Below are 18,695 nucleotides of genomic sequence, written 5' to 3'. Positions count from 1 at the left end.
GAAAACCTTTTAATAACTGCATCAAAATACTTTTTTGTTTTTTATTGCATCTATTTGATTCTTCTCTCTTTTCTTTTTTAATAATCTGGCTAGCAGTCTGTCTATTTTGTTGATCTTTTCAAAAAACAGCTCCTGGATTTACTGATTTTTTTGAAGGTTTTTTTGTGTCTCTGTCTCCTTCAGTTCTGCTCTGATCTTAGTTACCTTTTGTCTTCTACTAGCTTTTGAATATTTTTGATATTGCTCCTCCAGCTCTTTCAATTGTGACAACAGGGTGTCGATTTTAGATATTTTCTTGCTTCTCATGTGGGCATTTGTTGCTATAAATTTTCCTCTAGACATTGCTTTAAATGTGTCCAGAGATTCTGGTACATTGTATCTTGGTTCTCATTGGTTTTGAAGAACATCTTTATTTCTGCCTTCATTTCATTGTTTATCCAGTCAACGTTCAGGAGCCAGTTGTTCAGTTTCCATGAAACTATGCAGTTCTGAGTTCATTTATTAATGCTGAGTTCGAATTTGATTGCACTGTGGTCTGACAGACTGTTTGCTATGATTTCTGTTCTTTTGCATTTGCTCAGGAGTAATTTACTTCCAATTACGTGGTCAATTTTAGAGGAGGTGTGATGTGGTGCTGCGAAGAATGTATATTCAGTGGATTTGGTCTGGAGAGTTCTGTAGATGTCTATTAGGTTTGCTTGGTCCAGATTTGAGTTCAAGTCCTGGATATCCTTGTTGATTTTCTGTCTCGTGGATCTAATATTGACAGTGGAGTGTTAAAGTCTCCCACTATTATTCTGTGGGAGTCTAAGTCTCTCACTATTATTGTGTGGGAGTCTAAGTCTCTGTGTAGGTCATTAAGAACTTGCTTTATGTATCTGGGTGCTCCCGTATTGGGTGTGTATATATTTAGGATCGTTAGCTCTTCTTGTTGCATTGTTCCTTTTACCATTATGTAATGCACTTCTTTGTCTCTTTTGATCTTTGTTGGTTTAAAGTCTATTTTATCACAGACTAGGATTGTAACTCCTGCTTTTTTCTTGCTCTCCATTTGCTTGGTAGATCTTCCTCCATCCCTTTATTGTGAGCCTATGTGTGTCCTCGCACATGAGACACGTTTCGGGAATACAGCATGATGATGGGTCTTGACTTTTCATCCAGTTTGCCAGTCTGTGTCTTTTGATTGGGGCATTTAGCCCATTTACATTTAAGATTAATATTGTTCTGTGTAAATTTGAACTTGCCATTTTGATGCTAGCTGGTTGTTTTGCCCATTAGTTGACACAGTTTCTTCATTGTGTCAATGGTCTTTACCATTTGGTATGTTTTTGAAGTGGCTGGTACTGGTTGTTCCTTTGCATGTTTAATGTTTCTTTCAAGAGCTCTTGTAAGGCAGGCCTGGTGGTGACAAAATCTCTCAGCAATTGCTTGTTCGTAAAAAATTTTATTTCTCTTTCACTTATGAAGCTTAGTTTGGATGGATATGAAATTCTAGGTTGAAAGGTCTTTTCTTTAAGGATGTTGAATATTGGCTCCCGCTCTCTTCTGGCTTGTAGGGTTTCTGCTGAGAGATCAGCTGGGAGTATGACAGGCATCCCTTTGTGGGTGTCCCAACCTTTCTCTCTGGCTGCCCTTAGTATTTTTTCCTTTATTTCAACGCTGGTGAATCTGAAATTATGTGCCTTTGGGTTGCTCTTCTTAAGGAGTATCTTTGTGGTGTTCTCTATATTCCTGGACTTGAATATTGGCCTGCCTTGCTAGGTTTGGGAAGTTCTCCTGGATAATATCCTGAAGAGTGTTTTCCAGCTTGGATTCATTCTCTCCGTCACATTCAGGTACACCTATCAAACGTAGATTAGGTCTTTTCACATAATCCCATATTTATTGGAGGCTTTGTTCATTTCTTTTCACTCTTTCTTCTCTAATCTTGCCTTCTCGTTTTATTCCATTGAGTTGATTTTCAATTTCTGATACCCTTTCTTCTGTTCCATGGATTCAGCTACTGACACTTGTGTATGCTTCACAAAGTTCTTGTGTTGTGTTTTTCAGCTCCATCAAGTCGTTTATATTCTTCTCTAAGCTGACTATTCTTGTTAGCATTTAGTCAGACCTTTTGGCAAGATTCTTAGTTTCTTTGCATTGGGTTAGAACATATTGTTTCAGCTCAGAGAAGTTTGTTATTACCCACTTTCTGAACCCTGGTTCTGTCAATTCATCAGACTCTGTCTCCATCCAGCTTTGTTCCCTTGCTGGCAAGGAGCTGTGATCCCTTGGAGGAGAAGAGGCATTCTAGTTTTGGGTGTTTTCATCCTTGTTGCACTGGTTTCTTCCCATCTTTGTGGATTTATCTACCTGTGGTCTTTGTAGTTGGTGACTTTTGGATGGGGTCTCTGAGTAGACGGCCTTTTTGTTGATGATGAAGTTATTTCTTTCTCTTTCTTAGTTTTCCTGCTAATAGTCAGGTCCCTCTGCTGCAGGACTGCTGGTGGTCCATTCCAGAGCCTGCTTGCCTGGGGATCACCTGCGAGGGCTGCAGAACGGTAAAAGTTGCTGCCAGTTTCTTCTTCTGTTATCTTTGTCCCAGAAGGATACCTGCCAGATGTCAGCCTGAGCTCTCCTTTTTGAGGTGTCTCTTTGGATATATGGGGGTCAGGGAGCTGCTTGAGGAGACAGTCTGTCCCTTATAGGAGCTCAAGTGCTGTGTTGGGAGATCCGTTGCTCCATTCACAGCTGCTGCGCAGGTACGTTTAAGTCTGCTGCAGTGGAACTCATAACTGCCTCTTTTCCCAGGTGCTCTGTCCTGGGAATATGGGGCTTTATTTATAAGTTCTTGACATGCTGCTGCCTTTTTTCAGAGATGCCCTGCCCAGTGAGGAGGCAGTCTGGTCAGTCTGCCAGCAGAGGCAGCAGTCTGCCAGCAGTTGCTGAGCTTTGTGGGCTCTGCCCAGCTGCTGTGTAAACTTCCTTGCAGTTTGGTTTACAGAAGTACAGTTAGGACTGCCTCTGTAATGGTGGTCTGCCTCAGTAATGGCGGACTGCCTTGGTAGTGGTGGATGCCCTTCCCCACACTGAGCTGGACCATGCTGAGTCCGGCTGCACTTGCTGCAAAACTCTCAATCCAGAGCATTTCAGATTGCTGTCCTTTGTGGGGGTGGGACCTGCCACGCCAAATCACCTGGCTCCCTGTTTCAGCCCCCTCTTTTTCAGTTGAATGGGCAGCTCTGACTCCCAGGTGTTCCAGGCATCAGTTGAAACGGCTGCCCAGATTTGTGTGTGTTTTTGTGTGGAAACTCACAGCATCTCAGGAAAGGGCCATGCTGGAATCCAGTGGCACTTTTCAGCCCAGGAATCTCCTGGTCTGTGGACAGTAAAAACTCGTCTGGAAATGTGGTGATCACTCACCCACTGAATTGTTCTTGCTGGGAACTGCACTCCAGAGCTGTTCCTATTCGGTCATCTTGGATCTCCTCAATAAATTTTAATGTTTTATAATGGATGTGTATATTTTATGGTAGTAAATAATAAAACAGTCTAGTATCTACATATATTTTATGCATTCATGCCATATCTTTTCCTTAATTTTTTTCAATGTTTATAGGCTATGTATTTCATGTAAGTTTTTTCAAATTGTGGGAAAACTCCCTGTCCCCAACCCAGGCAGCCATTCATCTACTTCCTGTCCCTACAGATTTGCCCTTTCTGGAATTGCATATAAATAAAATCATACAATTTATGGTTTCTTATGTCTAGCTTCTATCATTTGGCATAATGTTTTTGAGATATATCATGTTACTATATAGCATGCATTAAGAATTCATTCTTTTTATTGCTGAATAGTATTCCATTGCACAGATATCACATTTTGTTTATCGATTCACCAGTTTACAGATATATGGATTGTGGATTGTTTCCACTCTAGCTACTATGAATTATGTTGCTATAAATGTTTGAATCTCAGGTTAGCTTTTGAGAGGCAAAAAAAAAAAAAAAACAACTGGACTTCAAGTTTGGTGGGACTGACCAGGTTTCAGGACATCATTGGCAAGAGTTACAGGCACAGTATACTACAAATACTAAACATCTAAGAAGAAAGAAATGTCAGCTAGTACCAACAAGATACCCTCATGAATACAAGGAAATCATGAGACAAGATGGCAAAGTGCAGAAGTATAGAAGTACTACTTCATAGCTCAGAAGCAGGACATCTGCATTGCAGATGCCTATGACACCAACTACTGAAAAATCTATCAATAGAATCCCAGGGGAGGTCAAGGAGAAGCCCATCAGCCTGATATACAGGTAGTAAAAACATGCTTTCATATGTGCAATTCCCTCCACCTGGAACATTTACTCTCCCCTCCTTTTCCACCATGCTGTCTCTTTTACAGTTTCACCCTTAAACAGTTGTCTTCCTCTAAGATTCAATGTCCTTAAATATGAATTCAAACATCATCTTCTTGGGGAAGGCATCATGTTCCCAAAGCTATCACTATTTAGTGACATTGTTAAGCTTTGGAAATATTTTCCCATTCAAATATTTCACAGTTTCCATTTTTTTAGTTGACTTTACTGTTCAGTTCACCAAGTTCCTAGTGGTTTTTTCATCTCTGTATGCCAAGCACACACATGGTACACAGCACTCAATGTATGTGAGAAAACAGTGAGTGAGTGATTTCCAGACAGACGTTTCCTTAGAGGTCCAGATTTATCAGAGAACATCTCCCAGATCATTCTATAATAGGGTATCTAATGGTCATATCAAACAACTCATAAAAAACAACTCTTAATTTTCCCCGCATGACCACTTCCCCAGTCCCATTCCTCCTCCAAATGACCTCAGTTTAGAAAATGGCACCACCATCAACCCAGATACTCACATCACAACCAGGGAGGCAGTCATCCTCTACGCTTCCCTCCCATTCAACATCCTGCAGGCTCACCCTCCAGAACACAGCCCCATTTACAAATTTTTCTCTCTACCGCCACTTCTCTAATCCAACCTATTAACACCTCTTGCCTGGATTAACTTCCTAACTAGTTGTTACATTTGTACTCTCATCCTTCTATAACCCATTCTCTACACAGCAGCTGGTAGTCTTTTGAAAATAGTTTTTAAAATCTTACTTTTAATATAAGATTTTCATTTAAAAATACATGAATATACCCTCCTTGTAAAATATTAAAATACCACAGATAATACTAGATCTTTTTGACTACCAGTTCGCATTCCAGTTCTCACACTTCTCTCTTTAAAAGCAGTATATATTCTTCCAGACCTTTCTCTACATACAGCCTAGAAAATACCATATACTGTGTGCATCGTTCTGAGGTTTACTTTTTTCATTCAATAATTTATGAGACTTTTCATGTTGCTATCTCATTTTTTATATTTTATTTTATGTCATGGGAGCATCTTTTGTAATAAGCTTAGATCACAGTTTAGCCTTTACAGTACAGTCTGGTACTGATGACGGACATTTAATTGTATCCAAAACAACACTGTACTGAATATCCTTGAATGAGCCGTAAGTTAGATACTGACAAGTATTTTACTCAGACACAGATTCATAAAGTTAACCTCCAAAGCACTGCCAGCTATGCAGCTCCTGCAATAAGGGGACTTGGAGTCATTGTGCCTTAGCCTTACTTGTAATTCTCAGTTCCACAGCCTTGAAGCCTGCTGCTTCTAAAGGAAGAGCTCAGCCAGATCAGACTGGAGTCCTAGCTCCCATGCAGCAAGCTCACTGGTCAACAGACAGGCACAGCTGCTGTCAGTGGAAAGTTAAAAGACCTAACTCAGCCTTAATAGCTTGTGAGGAAGTATCTGGTGCTTCAGTTCCATCCTCTGATTTTTACTTTTTAAGAGACTCTAGGCAACACAGCAAGTCTTCAGGGACTTTAGGGTCTTGTTCTGTTGCCCAAGCTGGAGTGGAGTGGCATAATCATAGCTCAATGTAGCCTCGAACTCCTGGGTTCAAGTGATCCTCCTGCTTCAGCTTCAAGAGTAAGCTAGGACTTTTAGGTATGTGCCACCATGCCTGGCTAATTTTTTTTATTTTTTTTGGTAGAAACGGGGTCTCACTGTGTTGCCCAGGCTGGTCTCAAACTCATGGGCTCAAGTGATCCTCCCACATTGGCATCCCAAAGAGCTGAAATTACAGGCATGAGCCACTCTGGCCCTGATTTTAACTTTTTTATAGTCTACAGCAAATGTTACGTTTACAGACAAAAATAAATGAATTTTACAATAAATTTCAAAAGGTTCATAACGCGAACTTGGTGTTGTTTCAGTATATCTCAACTCTTAATCTTGCCTGGATAAATGCTAGAAGAAAGTATGCTGGTTTGGCCACATGAACGTTGTGTTTCTGTGGGATTTAACTGAACAAATGTCCTAATGCTATAGTGAGGTGGTTAGTAGGGCCTGGTCCTTAACTAAGAGATCGCTACATAATCGACCTAAATAGAGTTTCCCAGCCTTGACTCTTCAGTGATCTTCCAGCATCACAAGGTGAAGAAGAAATTCAGTTAAGCACGGGCCTTCCAGAATGTGAAGATCATGGAGGCATCTGGGCAGATTACTACACAATTAAACAAGTCTAACTGCTTCCCAAAAAAGTTTTGAGAAGGTAAATGAGTCAGTCAATTTCGGTGCACCTGTAGCCTCTCAGGCCAGAGAAAAAGCACATGCTGAAACATTTAACATTTCAAAGATGACTATTTATATAGACATCCAAAAAATGTACGCACATGTTCATAAATGTTACTCTGATTTTTTTCCTAACATTGTCTAAGGCTTTTTAAACTTAGATTCAATTTTTATTACAGTCTGTTTCTACAAAAATGTTCACCCTTTTATACATACTGTCTTTACTAAGAGAAAACATCCTTTCTTTTTTTTTTTTTTTTTGAGACGGAGTTTCGCTCTTGTTACCCAGGCTGGAGTGCAATGGCGCGATCTTGGCTCACCGCAACCTCCGCTTCCTGGGCTCAGGCAATTCTCCTGCCTCAGCCTCCCGAGTAGCTGGGATTACAGGCACGTGCCACCATGCCCAGCTAATTTTTTGTATTTTTAGTAGAGACGGGGTTTCACCATGTTGACCAGGATGGTCTCGATCTCTTGACCTCGTGATCCACCCGCCTCAGCCTCCCAAAGTGCTGGGATTACAGGCTTGAGCCACCGCGCCCGGCCAACATCCTTTCTTAATTATTCTTGAACGTTGTTAAACACCAAAGTAGCATAATAAACATTTAAAGCTTCTGACCAAAGGCCCTACAATTTTCTTCTTTGATTTCTTTGTATTAAATTGTTTTCTATTAAATGTACAAAGTTTCTATTTCTAGTTATTACCATAAATCTAATTTGACTCTTTTGTGTTATGCATATATTTCACCAAGACCAATTTGAATTTTTTTCTAAACACATTTTTAGTGACCAAACGATTTCACAAATCATGCATGATCCTCGGCCTTGAGAGTTTTGACTTACATGATATTTCACTTTATTCTCTAGTTGATGATGTAATACAAGCTAGAAGGAGACACCTGTGGAAGTCACAAATTTACAGGTTGCTTATTACCACAGCAGAGCTGACTAATGCATGACTCTATCTAAAGTAGTCACTGTCTATCATGTCATGTAGTTTATTTCTTTACTGCTATTATCATGTCTAAATTTATCTCCTTTATTGCTCTAGTCTTTCTTCCTACCTCCCCATGATTTATTTTGTCCACTACCGTATTCTTTAGTGGCTAGAACAACGGCTGGTGCTCATTCAACATGTGTTCAACAAACCTATCTTCCGGTGACTACCACATCTGCGGTGATGACCCTTTCAACGGCACACTAAGTCGCTCTGGGGAACGAAGCTTTTTCAAGTATTTGTTTTGCAGTATTGAAAAACTCCTCTGTGAGGAGGGGGCACAGCATTCTCCCCTGAGTGTGAAGCTGGCCCTTGTTGCTTGGCTGCAGCTGCCATTTGCCACTGATGATCATTCTTCTCTTCTAGGGGAGTAAGAAGGAGAGGACGCAGTCTGAGTGGTTCAAAAAAATAAAAAGAACAAAAATAAAAATAAAAGGGCCGGGCGTGATAGCTCATGGCTGTAATCCTAGCACTTTGATAGGCCAAGGCAGGTGGATCACCTAAGGTCAGGAGTTCAAGACGACCCTGGCTGACATGGTAAAATCCTGTCTCTACTAAAAATACAAAAATTAGCCGAGTGTGGTGGCAGGCCCCTATAATCCCAGATACTCAGGAGGTTGAGGTGGGAGAATCACTGGAACCTGGGAGGCAGAGGTTGCAGTGAGCTGTGATGGCACTAAAAAAAATTTTTAAACTGCTCATCCTGGCCTGACCACAGATTTTTTTAAGTTCCAGGGGTGGAATTTCAAGAATTAAATAACAAAAAACTAAGAAATGTTCCTAAGCAGCTTAAAGAATGGCACTAACATGCCACAAATCAATCCCATACCTAGTCTTTGCTTTGCTATTTAAACATACGACTGAACATTTATAGCTTACATGGAGACTTTCTTCGGTGGTATTTCCTTGTGCTCTCTAGCCTCTAATTTCCTCTGGCATAGCACCAGATCCTCCAAGTACTAAAAATTAGACATATGGAATGTGAGGAATGTTTGATAACTATACTAACTTCAGAGATCAGCCCTTAGTCATAAACAAAAATGCATTCCCTTTGAGCTTAGACTCAAATTCAGTTTGAAGCAAACATAAGTCATATGGCTAAATGCTGGCAAAGTATGCAAGGTGAAGTGGGGTGGGTTGGGAAAACTCTAAATATAGTTCCTCATCACAGAGAAGACAAATACTGCTTTTTTACTTTAACTGAATGTGCAAAGCACAGCTTGGCTAAGTTTTAGATTAGCAGCACCTGGGTTAGAAAAACAATTAAAAAACAAAATTTGTCCTGTTTCCCAGTACTTTCACTAATATCTCCTCATTAGGGATTAACCTTTATTTATCTTTTTCTATAGGTGCTAGTTCCATTCAATATTAATTAAAAACAAAACAAAAAAACAAGTACAAAAATCAAATGCTCTGAGAAACTGTTCTAGTCCAAAAGAGAAATAACCACCAGTTGAGGCATGTTTACCACAATGGGATCGCAACTTTTAAGAGAAAAAAGTTACAAAAGAATTTCTGAGGCCAAGCACAATGGCTCACACCTGTAATCCCAGCACTTTGGGAGGCTGATGTGGGCAGATCATTGGAGCTCAGGAGTTTGAGACTGGCCTGAGCAACATGGCAAAACCCCACCTCTATAAAAAATACAAAAAATAAACAGGTGGTGTGTCCCTGTGGTCCCAGCTACTTGGAAGGCTGAGGTGGGAGGATCACCTGAGCCTAGGAGGTGAAGGCTCCAGTGAGCCGAGATCACACCACTGCACTCCGGCCTGGGCAACAGAGACCCTGTCTCAAAAACAAAAACAAAAAGTAAATAAATAAATAAGAAATTTGAAACTACACAATCTTGAAACTTCATAAATTTTGAAATTTATGCTAGCTGTTAGATGATATTAGATATGCTAGATGTTAAATGATGTTATGGAACTATTTTTTTTAAATTTCCATAGGTATGATCATTTTATAGTCCTATAAGAGAATATTTTTGTACCTGGGAAATGTATGCTGAAGTATTTAAGAGTGAAGGATCAAAATATCTGTACCTCACCTTCAAATGTTACAGCAGGAGAGAAAATATAGATATAAATGTATTTATCTTACATATACCAGATATACTAGGAGAGTATTACACACACACACCCACGAACACACACACAGAAAGAGTACAGAGAGAGGGAGAAAGAGAGAGAAGAAGAAGAAGGGGGGGGGAGGAGGAGGAGGACGAGGACGAGGAGGACGAGGAGGAGGAGGAGGAGAAGGAGATGATAAAGAAAACTGGCAAAAAGTTAACTGTCAGATCTAAGAGCAGGATATATATAATGGTGTCCATTCTACTGTTTTCATTTTTTCTTAAGCTGGGAAGATAAAATTCATTATTAAAGAACTTCCAGTAAACACTGTAGATTTAATATATGTGCTTACTACCTTCATTCCCTCTAGAAAATAGCAGAAAGGGGATTTTTAAAAAGGCATAAACACAAAAGGACAATGGGAAGGTCAGCAGATGAGAACAAAATTTGGGACAGTGGGAAGCAAATAGCAGTGTAAGTGATTCAGCAGATGTGAAAAACAGAAGGCCTAGGTCAGTAACAGAGAAAGCCCAGAAGCAGATCAATTCATACTGCAAAAGCCTGAGATGGCTCAGAAATTCCAGCACCAAGGACTTCAGACAGAGGATGTGACCATGAAGGACTCGCCAGAAGTCTGTTAGAAGCAGACGCCCCACCTGCCTTTGCCCAACCTGGGCAGAAACAGAAGATTTATTCTCTAAAAAGACTTAATCAGATAGGCTGTGGATTTTCAGGCAGCTGGGACCGCTGAAAGGAGTACCTTATTAAAAACAGGGAGACTAAGGGAGTGTGCACACACTGAACAGCAAGCGTCCCAAGCCCCACTTCCGTTACTCCATTTGCAGAACCCAGGAGCTGGGCTTGCATTTGTCAGGCTGGAAAATTGGAGGGTTTTTCCCTGGAAAACTAGCCAAACCAAGAGAAGAGATCTACTGACTTTAACATCTGGGAGTGCCTTAACAGAAATGCTGAGCCAGATCACTGCCATATGACTACCCCACTCACGAGCAGAGCTTCCAAACAGCTTTTTGTGCCTCATTCTTAAATATGACTGACAGCTATCTCAGGAAGGACAGGCTAGATAATGCTGCAATAAAAAGCAATACTAAAGTCTCAGTGGTTAAAAAGAAACATTTATTTTCCTTTCAAGCAAAGTCCAAAGTGGCTCTGGATGAATCCCCAGGCTGCATCTTGGGTGCTTGTGGCATCTGCAATCTCAACACAAGCAGCAATCACCCAGGTAGGGCAGAGAAGCACATCACTTCCGTTTGCAATCCACTGGCCAAAACAAGTCACATGGAGGCAGGGAAGTTAACCCTTTCTCCTGTGTCTGGAAGGAGTGAAGAACCAGAATGGCTGGTATTACTTATCTCTAATGCAAAAGCTAAGAATACTGGTCGCCTAAAATGAAAGCAGAAACTAAAACAACACTGAAAATATAAAACTGAAGAATTCACTTCTTCAGAGATACTGAAGAAAACTTCAATTAGCATCTTCAGAGAGACAGAAGAGGTTACCGTCAAAATAGAAATATGTGGCCAGGCACTGTGGCTCACGCATGCAATCCTAACACTTTGGGAGGCCAAGGCAGGAAGATCGCTTAAGCCTGAGAGTTTGACACCAGCCTGGGCAACATAACAAGACCCTACCTCAACAGAAAAACAAAGAAATTTAAAATTTAGCCAGGCATGGCAGAGCATGCTTGTGGTCCTAGCTATTCAGGAGGATGAGAAAGGAGGATCGCTTGAGCCTCAGAGGTCAAGGCTGCAGTAAGCTGTGATTACACCACTGCACTCCAGCCTGGGTAACAGACCAAGACCCCGTGGTGGGAAGGGGAAGGAAAAGGGGAAGGGAGGAGGGGAGAGGAAGAAGGGAGGAGAAAAAGGAAGGGGGAAGGGAGAAGGGAGGGGAGGGAAGAGGGAGGCAAGGGGAGAGAGAGGGGGAGGTGGGATGGGGAGGGAGGGGAGAGGAGCGGGAGGGGAAGGGGAGATAAATAAAAACATAAATATTTGGAAGAAAGAATTTTAAAACTCCTGGAAATGAACAACACATTGGCAGAAAGGAACCCATCTATTGACAAATTAAAAGATCAAGTTTAAAAATTTTCCCAAAGAATGAGACAAAAGGGAAAGTGAACAACCAATCTAGGAGGTCTAATATCTGACTCACATGAGTTCAGGGAAGAGAGAACAAAGTAAATACAAAGAGGAAAATATTATCAAAGTACTAGTGCAAGAAAATTTCCCTGAACTGAATCTGAATGACACTGGTTTCTTGATTATATATGACCCATCTAGCACTATGGTTACAAAAGGCCTACATCAACACCCAACCTTATTAAATTTTGGAACATGAGGGCAAAAATAAAACCAAAAAGCTTCAGAGAGGAATCAGGTCACAAAAACAGAAATAAACAAATAATAACAACAACAAAACAAGAAACATAAAGGCATCAGACTTCTCAAACACAACATTGGAAGCTACAAGTCAGTAGAGCAATACCATCAAATTTTTATTCCAAATTACTTCCAACCTGGAATTATACCCCTAGCTAAAATATCAATTACGTATGAGAGCAGAATAATGGCATCTGAGGTGATGCAAAGCCTCAACAAATCTATGCTCCCTTTCTAATGCAACTCCATCAAAACAGAGAATAAACCAAGAATATGGGAAGACATGATATCCAGAAAAAGGGCTCAACACAGGAAAATGACAAATGAAACCTGCAAAATTACAGTAAATGGAGACCATCGGATGACAGTATGCAGCAGTTACAGTGATTAACCAGGACAAACTGGAGATTAAGAACAGAAGGTGCAGGAGGTTTCAAACCGATAGAATACCCAGTGTGTATGAATGTACTAAAAGGAGATTTATAATTCTGGCAGCAAATTGGTAACACAAATATAAAGAAGTAAGCCAATGGAAAAAAGAGATGATTATTAACTACAGAGAAAACAAAAGGAAATGCAATCATGGTGCACCAGATAGGTCATCCATGAATAATATTTACATAGTCATAAAAATGTAAACACAGACTACTGATTCCTTTACAAGGTTATGATAGGAAACACCAAGAGGATGAGGGGAGGAAAGCGCATGTGCACGAGGAAGACTGAGTAAGAAAGCTGAGTCCTCAACCAGGGCGGAAAGTCAGTTCTCAAAATCCAAAGCTGAAAAGTCAAGATAGATAGATAATGTTATTTAAGAACACAGCAGCAAATACCAAAAGAAACTTTTAAATATGTACATGTGGTCGACTCTAGAGAGAGTGAATCAGGTATAGGAGAGAGTAGTGGCTCACAGGACACCTGTCTTGCTTTGGGAACCTAGCTGAGTGTTTGTTAATCATTTACAGATAATTTTGATTAACATAGTTTTAAAATCTCCCATTAAGTTTCCAATTTTAACTTTAAATGTCAAAAAACTTTCCCTAGCATGTTTATTTACTGATTTCAAATTTACCTCTAAAGAAATCTCATACAAAATTTTAGTTAGATTTACTCAGAGATTATGTAAAGTATATTTCAGTACTCCAAAATACAGAATATTACAAATATAAAGATATTACCAATATAGGCTTTCAGTATAAACTCTAGTGAATCTTAAATCAAATTTAAAAACATAATTATTATACCTTGTTCCTCTGCCTTTCAATTGGAAATCCTTGTTACAGTCAACACATTGTTAAAAGACACCAAATAATATATATGAAAAGTATTCTGTATGGAGTTAAAGCACAACACAAATGCTTTCATTTTTATTTTTTAATCCTTGACCCTTCTCTCAATGAGGCTACAGTCTAATTGGAAAGATAAGGCACATGCAGAAATGTTTATAAACTAAGGCAGTTTGTGTTAAGAACCCTGTAAACAGTACAAAGAAGAAATGAAGGCCGTTGATTAGAAGAGCTTCCATATGGTTGCATCTGAAATAATGGATGTCACTGTAAGCTTTTACCAGTTATCTTTTCTCTTCATTTTACAAAGTGGAAAACCAAACTGATTTGAAGAAATTACTTTATTTATATGTCATAATAGGAGACTGAGTGAGGAGGATCACTCCAGGCCAAGAGTTCAAGACCATCTTAGGAAACATAGCAAGACTCTGTCTCTATTTAAAAAAAAAAATTAATTAATTAGCTTACGTAGTCCCAGCTATTCAGGAGGCTGAGGCAGGAGGGTCACCTAAGGAGTTCAAGGTTACAGTGAGCTATGATTGTGCCACTGCACTCCAGTCTGGCTGGCAGAGCGAGACCCTGTCACTTTTAAAAAATATAAGTAATAAATAAATAACAATATGATAACCATTTATTTCTCTTCCCTGTTATTTCTACCATGCACTCAATAAATAGTTCAAAAATCAACAGAAATGCAAAATCATGTCACAAACATACATCTCAGCACCCAAGGCTCTGCAGGTTTCACCTCAGGACTTTTACCTCTCTCTGTGCCAACCCTTTGCAATACAAGTTCCCAAACCTGCTCGCCTCAAAAGTGCTCTTCTCTTTACCCCACCCACTGCCCACATACTCCACAGGCATCCTAATGACTCACTCCAGGACTTGAGAGCTGGAAAGTTTGTCCAAGGAAGCCCCTCAAACTGCTGTGAGGTGTCTGAAGAGCATGTTCGTGCACGGCAATGGAATGTTTTAGTTTATACGCTTGGAGCCTTAGCTGGTCCCCCACTGTGACTCTAGGTGTCTGCCTCCTGAATCTGTTTTAAGGCAAATAATGGATCAAGCACGACCCACTATTTCCTACAGTGGAAATCAATCTCTGACCAAGGGCACAGAAACTGTTTATCTAATGCTTATGTCTTTTTAAGTTAATAAACATCTGGAATACTAACCCTCTCAGCATTATTTCTGCTACAGCTTTCTGTCCACTTTTTCCAACAAACCAACTATCCTCTAAGAAACTTTAAAACCTACTTTCCAAATAAAAGCATCCTTTGAATTATAATGTTCTTTTGAAGCTCAAATTAGTATCCATGAGAAAGTATTGATTTATAGCAGCTGTTCTACTTAGGTAAATGTCTACCTGATTGCTTATATTAAAGTAAGCTAGAAATCAGTTTTTCAAAAGTGTTCCTGCAATGAAAACATAATTTTACATATTTATTTGATAATATAATTATTAAAAATGTGATAATTCACTGGTTTGAGGGGAACTTGTAGCACTTTATTTAATATTTCTTTATGCACAGTAAAATTTCCAAAATTACTTGCTTCCTTTAACATAATTACTATATTATATAAACAAATTAGGTTGATATGCATAAAGGTATTCACCCTATTATTTGAGTATACCATGGGCATTCCAAAATCATATTTTTTTTATAGGATTTCTCTGATGGCCACTCAAAAATACGATTAAAAAACCATGGCCATGTGCAGTGGCTCACACATGTAATCCTAGCGCTTTTTAGGAGGCTATGGCAGGAGAATCACTCAGTTCAAGAATACTCTGGGCAACACAGTGAGACTCCACCTCTACAAAGAAAAAAAATTTTTTTTTTTAAACTTCGAGTCCGTGTTACAGTTCTTTTAGAATTCGTCTAGCAGGTTTTCCAGTCTTCTATAAATGAGTAAAAAATACATAAAGCATACTTGTCAGTCCTTCCTCAACTCTTAATGGCTATATAGCAACACATAAAATTTCAAGAGCATCAATAATGATTAAGTATAATTAAAAGTTTCATGGGCCAATGATTTGTAACCTTATACTTAACTGAACAATTTTGTTGATTTTACAATTTCTTGGTGTTTTTTAAATATGCACATAAATTTTATATGCCGGGCGTGGTGGCTCACGCCTGTAATCCCAGCACTTTGGGAGGCCGAGGCGGGTGGATCACCTGAGGTCAGGAGTTCAAGACTAGCCTGACCAACATGGTGAAACCCGTTCTCTACTAAAAATACAAAATTAGCCATGCATTGTGGCGCATGCCTATAACCCCAGCTACTCAGGAGGCTGACGCAGGAGAATTGCTTGAACCAGGGAGGCGGAAGCTGCGGTGAGCTGAGATCACACCACTGCACTCCAGCCTGGGCAACAAGATCGAAACTCTATCTCAAAAAATAATAATACTATATGCCATAAAATAATGACATTTCATATTTAAAGACAGTTTTTTAAAACTCTTGTATTCACATGTCATCATTTAAAACCCTATTTTACTGTATGAGAAGGGTATCTGTTATTCTCATTTTTCATTTTTATCCTTACCAATTTCTACCATAGCCAGTGCATACAATGGCAATGACACCCAGGGAAGGAATGATTAGTTCCATCACAACTAAGTCAAGACATAGACATTGATGTGACCCCAACAAAAGTAATCATGCAGTCTCCAAAATAAAGCTCTTTCTTAAACAAAGCTCTAAAGTTAAATACCCACTGCACAAGAAATCAGAGCGCCTAGGTTCTAACCCCATCTCTACAAATAACTTGCTGGGACATCTTTGACATTTAATAATCTCTCTGATTGCCAGTGTTCTTCTTCTATAAAATGATAATGTTTGACTCAAAGATCCAAAGTCAATTCATGCTCTAAAACTCAAGGATTTTTTTAGGTTTTGTGACACTTCACTATACACTGCAGTAATTCATATCTTATTTCCCCACTAATTTAGAAAAATATCTAAATCAGGCATCCCCAAACTTTTTACACAGGGGGCCAGTTCACTGTCCCTCAGACCATTGGAGGGCCGCCACATACTGTGCTCCTCTCACTGACCACCAATGAAAGAGGTGCCCCTTCCTGAAGTCCGGTGGGGGGGCCGGATAAATGGCCTCAGGGGGCTGCATGCGGCCCGCGGGGGCCGTAGTTTGGGGACGCCTGATCTAAATGATCTTTAATTGGCAATGGGTCATGAAAAATTTGTTTTAAATCCGTTACCCAAAAGAGCCCTTTTGTATATCTGGCAGTAGACACAAGGATCTTTCTAAATCTTTAAAAAAAAAAAAATAGTCACAGGTTTCCATGGCCAACTACATAAAATCAAGGTATCTAGTCTGGCATATTCAGGATACTCAAAAATTTGACTTCGACTCACCTCCCAACCTTCTTTCCAATGATTTCCCTTTCCTGTTCCCAAAGCTACAGTCAAACTAAATATGTTTATTCTAAGAACATCAAAGTGTTCCATCACCCATGTTTTTTGTTTATGCCATTTATCTTTACCCAAACTGTTCTCTATCTCCATTAAGCCAAGTCTTATCTAATTCTCAAAGCTAGGGAGACCGTATAATTTATTATCCAAACTGAAACAAATTTGGACCATTACGATGTTAATTGGATGGGACATCAGGACATCCGGAGTAAATTAGGGCTGGCCCAAGCAGACTGAGAGATATGATAGCTCTACTCAAAGCCCGACTCAAATGCACATCTATCAGATATAACCTCTCCCTCCCCTAAATCTCTGCCAGACTTTCACTTGTATTCCTTTTCACTTATCATTTCTGCATTTATTTGAGCTATGTGTATAAAAGGCTTTACTCTCCCTAACTAGTCTGAGTCATCATTATCCCCACAATGTTTAGCATACAGTAGGTTCTCAATAAATGTCTGATGGATGAATGGTTTCCTAGTTATGTCTAACTCTAGTATATAAAATTAGGTTCTCTCAAATCATTGCATGCCTTTTAAAAATCAGCACGAGAGTTCACACAGAAAAGAACCACTCTCTGTGGCCATATGAAAGGTCTGTCTTCCTCAGAGATGCCCCATGTTCACAAACCATGGTGGTCACTTGGTGCCTTGGTAACAACTACATGTCTAAGCTCTGGTGCAAGATTTACAGAGCTCTGTGGTTCTAATTTGTGAAGAGATAGTTCATGAAGAGTACTGTTTCAACTTAGAAGAGCTTTAGATCTCAGGACACAGAGCTGAGAGATTACCTTTTTATCCAACAAGGTTTTGACTACCCTGGATCCCAAAGTATTTGATCTTACCTTTCTTATGATACTGACTACCTTCTAGTTATATATTCTAGACATCTGAGAGTCCAGGGTTGCCATCATTGATCTTTGTATACTCCAGAGTACACAGAATAACACACATCATACATACTCAACAAATACTAGTTGAATTAATTTTAAAAACAAGTGAGTAAATGACTTGAGATTGTTCACCAACTGAAATAAGATTTCCCATGGCCCTGCTGAAGCATGTTTCAAATATACAGGAACTTAGGTCTACTTCACTTATGTATTCCGACTCATTTATAATCAAAAAAAAATCCTATGAGATAAATATAATGAGGCTCCACTTTACAAAACACTATGGTTCATAAAAGTGAAGGGCACTGTCCAGAATAAGCAGCTAAGTGACAGCCAGTTCTGAAATTGAGACATTCTGCCCACGCAGATGCACTGCAACGAACCTGACAGATACAGCATTTATATAAAGAAAATATTTACAAGTTTCATGGCTATTCTCATTCCTGAATGCAGGGTACAGCAGACAATTACCCAAATGCCTTACTCAATTCTATCACTTTCCCTGAAATCAAGGAAGAATTTTTTTTTTAAAGCTTTTATTAGCCGTGTCTTTCAGCCACTAGTACATATAAACCTGGCTATGTCTGCGAAAGGAAGTAACATAAATGAGAGAAAAAAAGAATTTTTAACTTACCATTATTAACACAAGATCTCAATTTACTAAATTCCTTTCACTTACCATTCCTGCATGTATTTGAGCTATGTGTATACAAGGCTTTATTCTCCCTAACTAATCTGAGTCATCATTATCTATTTAGTAGATACTAAAAGTATTATATCACTGTAGCACTCTTCATCACAAGCACACATTAAAATACTGCTAGATAAATGTATCCAGTTAATATGGGGATTCCATAAATGAGGTAAGTATCATCTGGAATGTCTACCCCAAGACAGACTCCTTTACAACAACAGAAAGTCTTATGAATTAAGCAAAAGCATTTTTTAAAAAATTAAACACATTTATTTTT

General features: G+C 39.3%; 1 protein-coding gene and 1 pseudogene across 2 annotated transcripts in view; one reads left to right on the top strand and one right to left on the bottom strand.

Moving 5' to 3' along the window:
• Positions 1-18,695, bottom strand: part of WWC2 (WW and C2 domain containing 2) — a 218,696-nt gene that overhangs the window by 135,276 nt on the left and 64,725 nt on the right. The gene's annotated exons all lie outside the window — the stretch shown is intronic.
• LOC120363678 (small nucleolar RNA U3) lies at positions 7,861-8,043 on the top strand (annotated as a pseudogene).

This window comes from Saimiri boliviensis, chromosome 3 (genome assembly GCF_048565385.1).
Source record: "Saimiri boliviensis isolate mSaiBol1 chromosome 3, mSaiBol1.pri, whole genome shotgun sequence".
In the NCBI taxonomy this organism is placed as follows: Eukaryota; Metazoa; Chordata; class Mammalia; order Primates; family Cebidae; genus Saimiri; species Saimiri boliviensis.
Note: the sequence above shows the minus strand (reverse complement) of the source record. Positions and strands in the feature narration are given on the sequence as shown.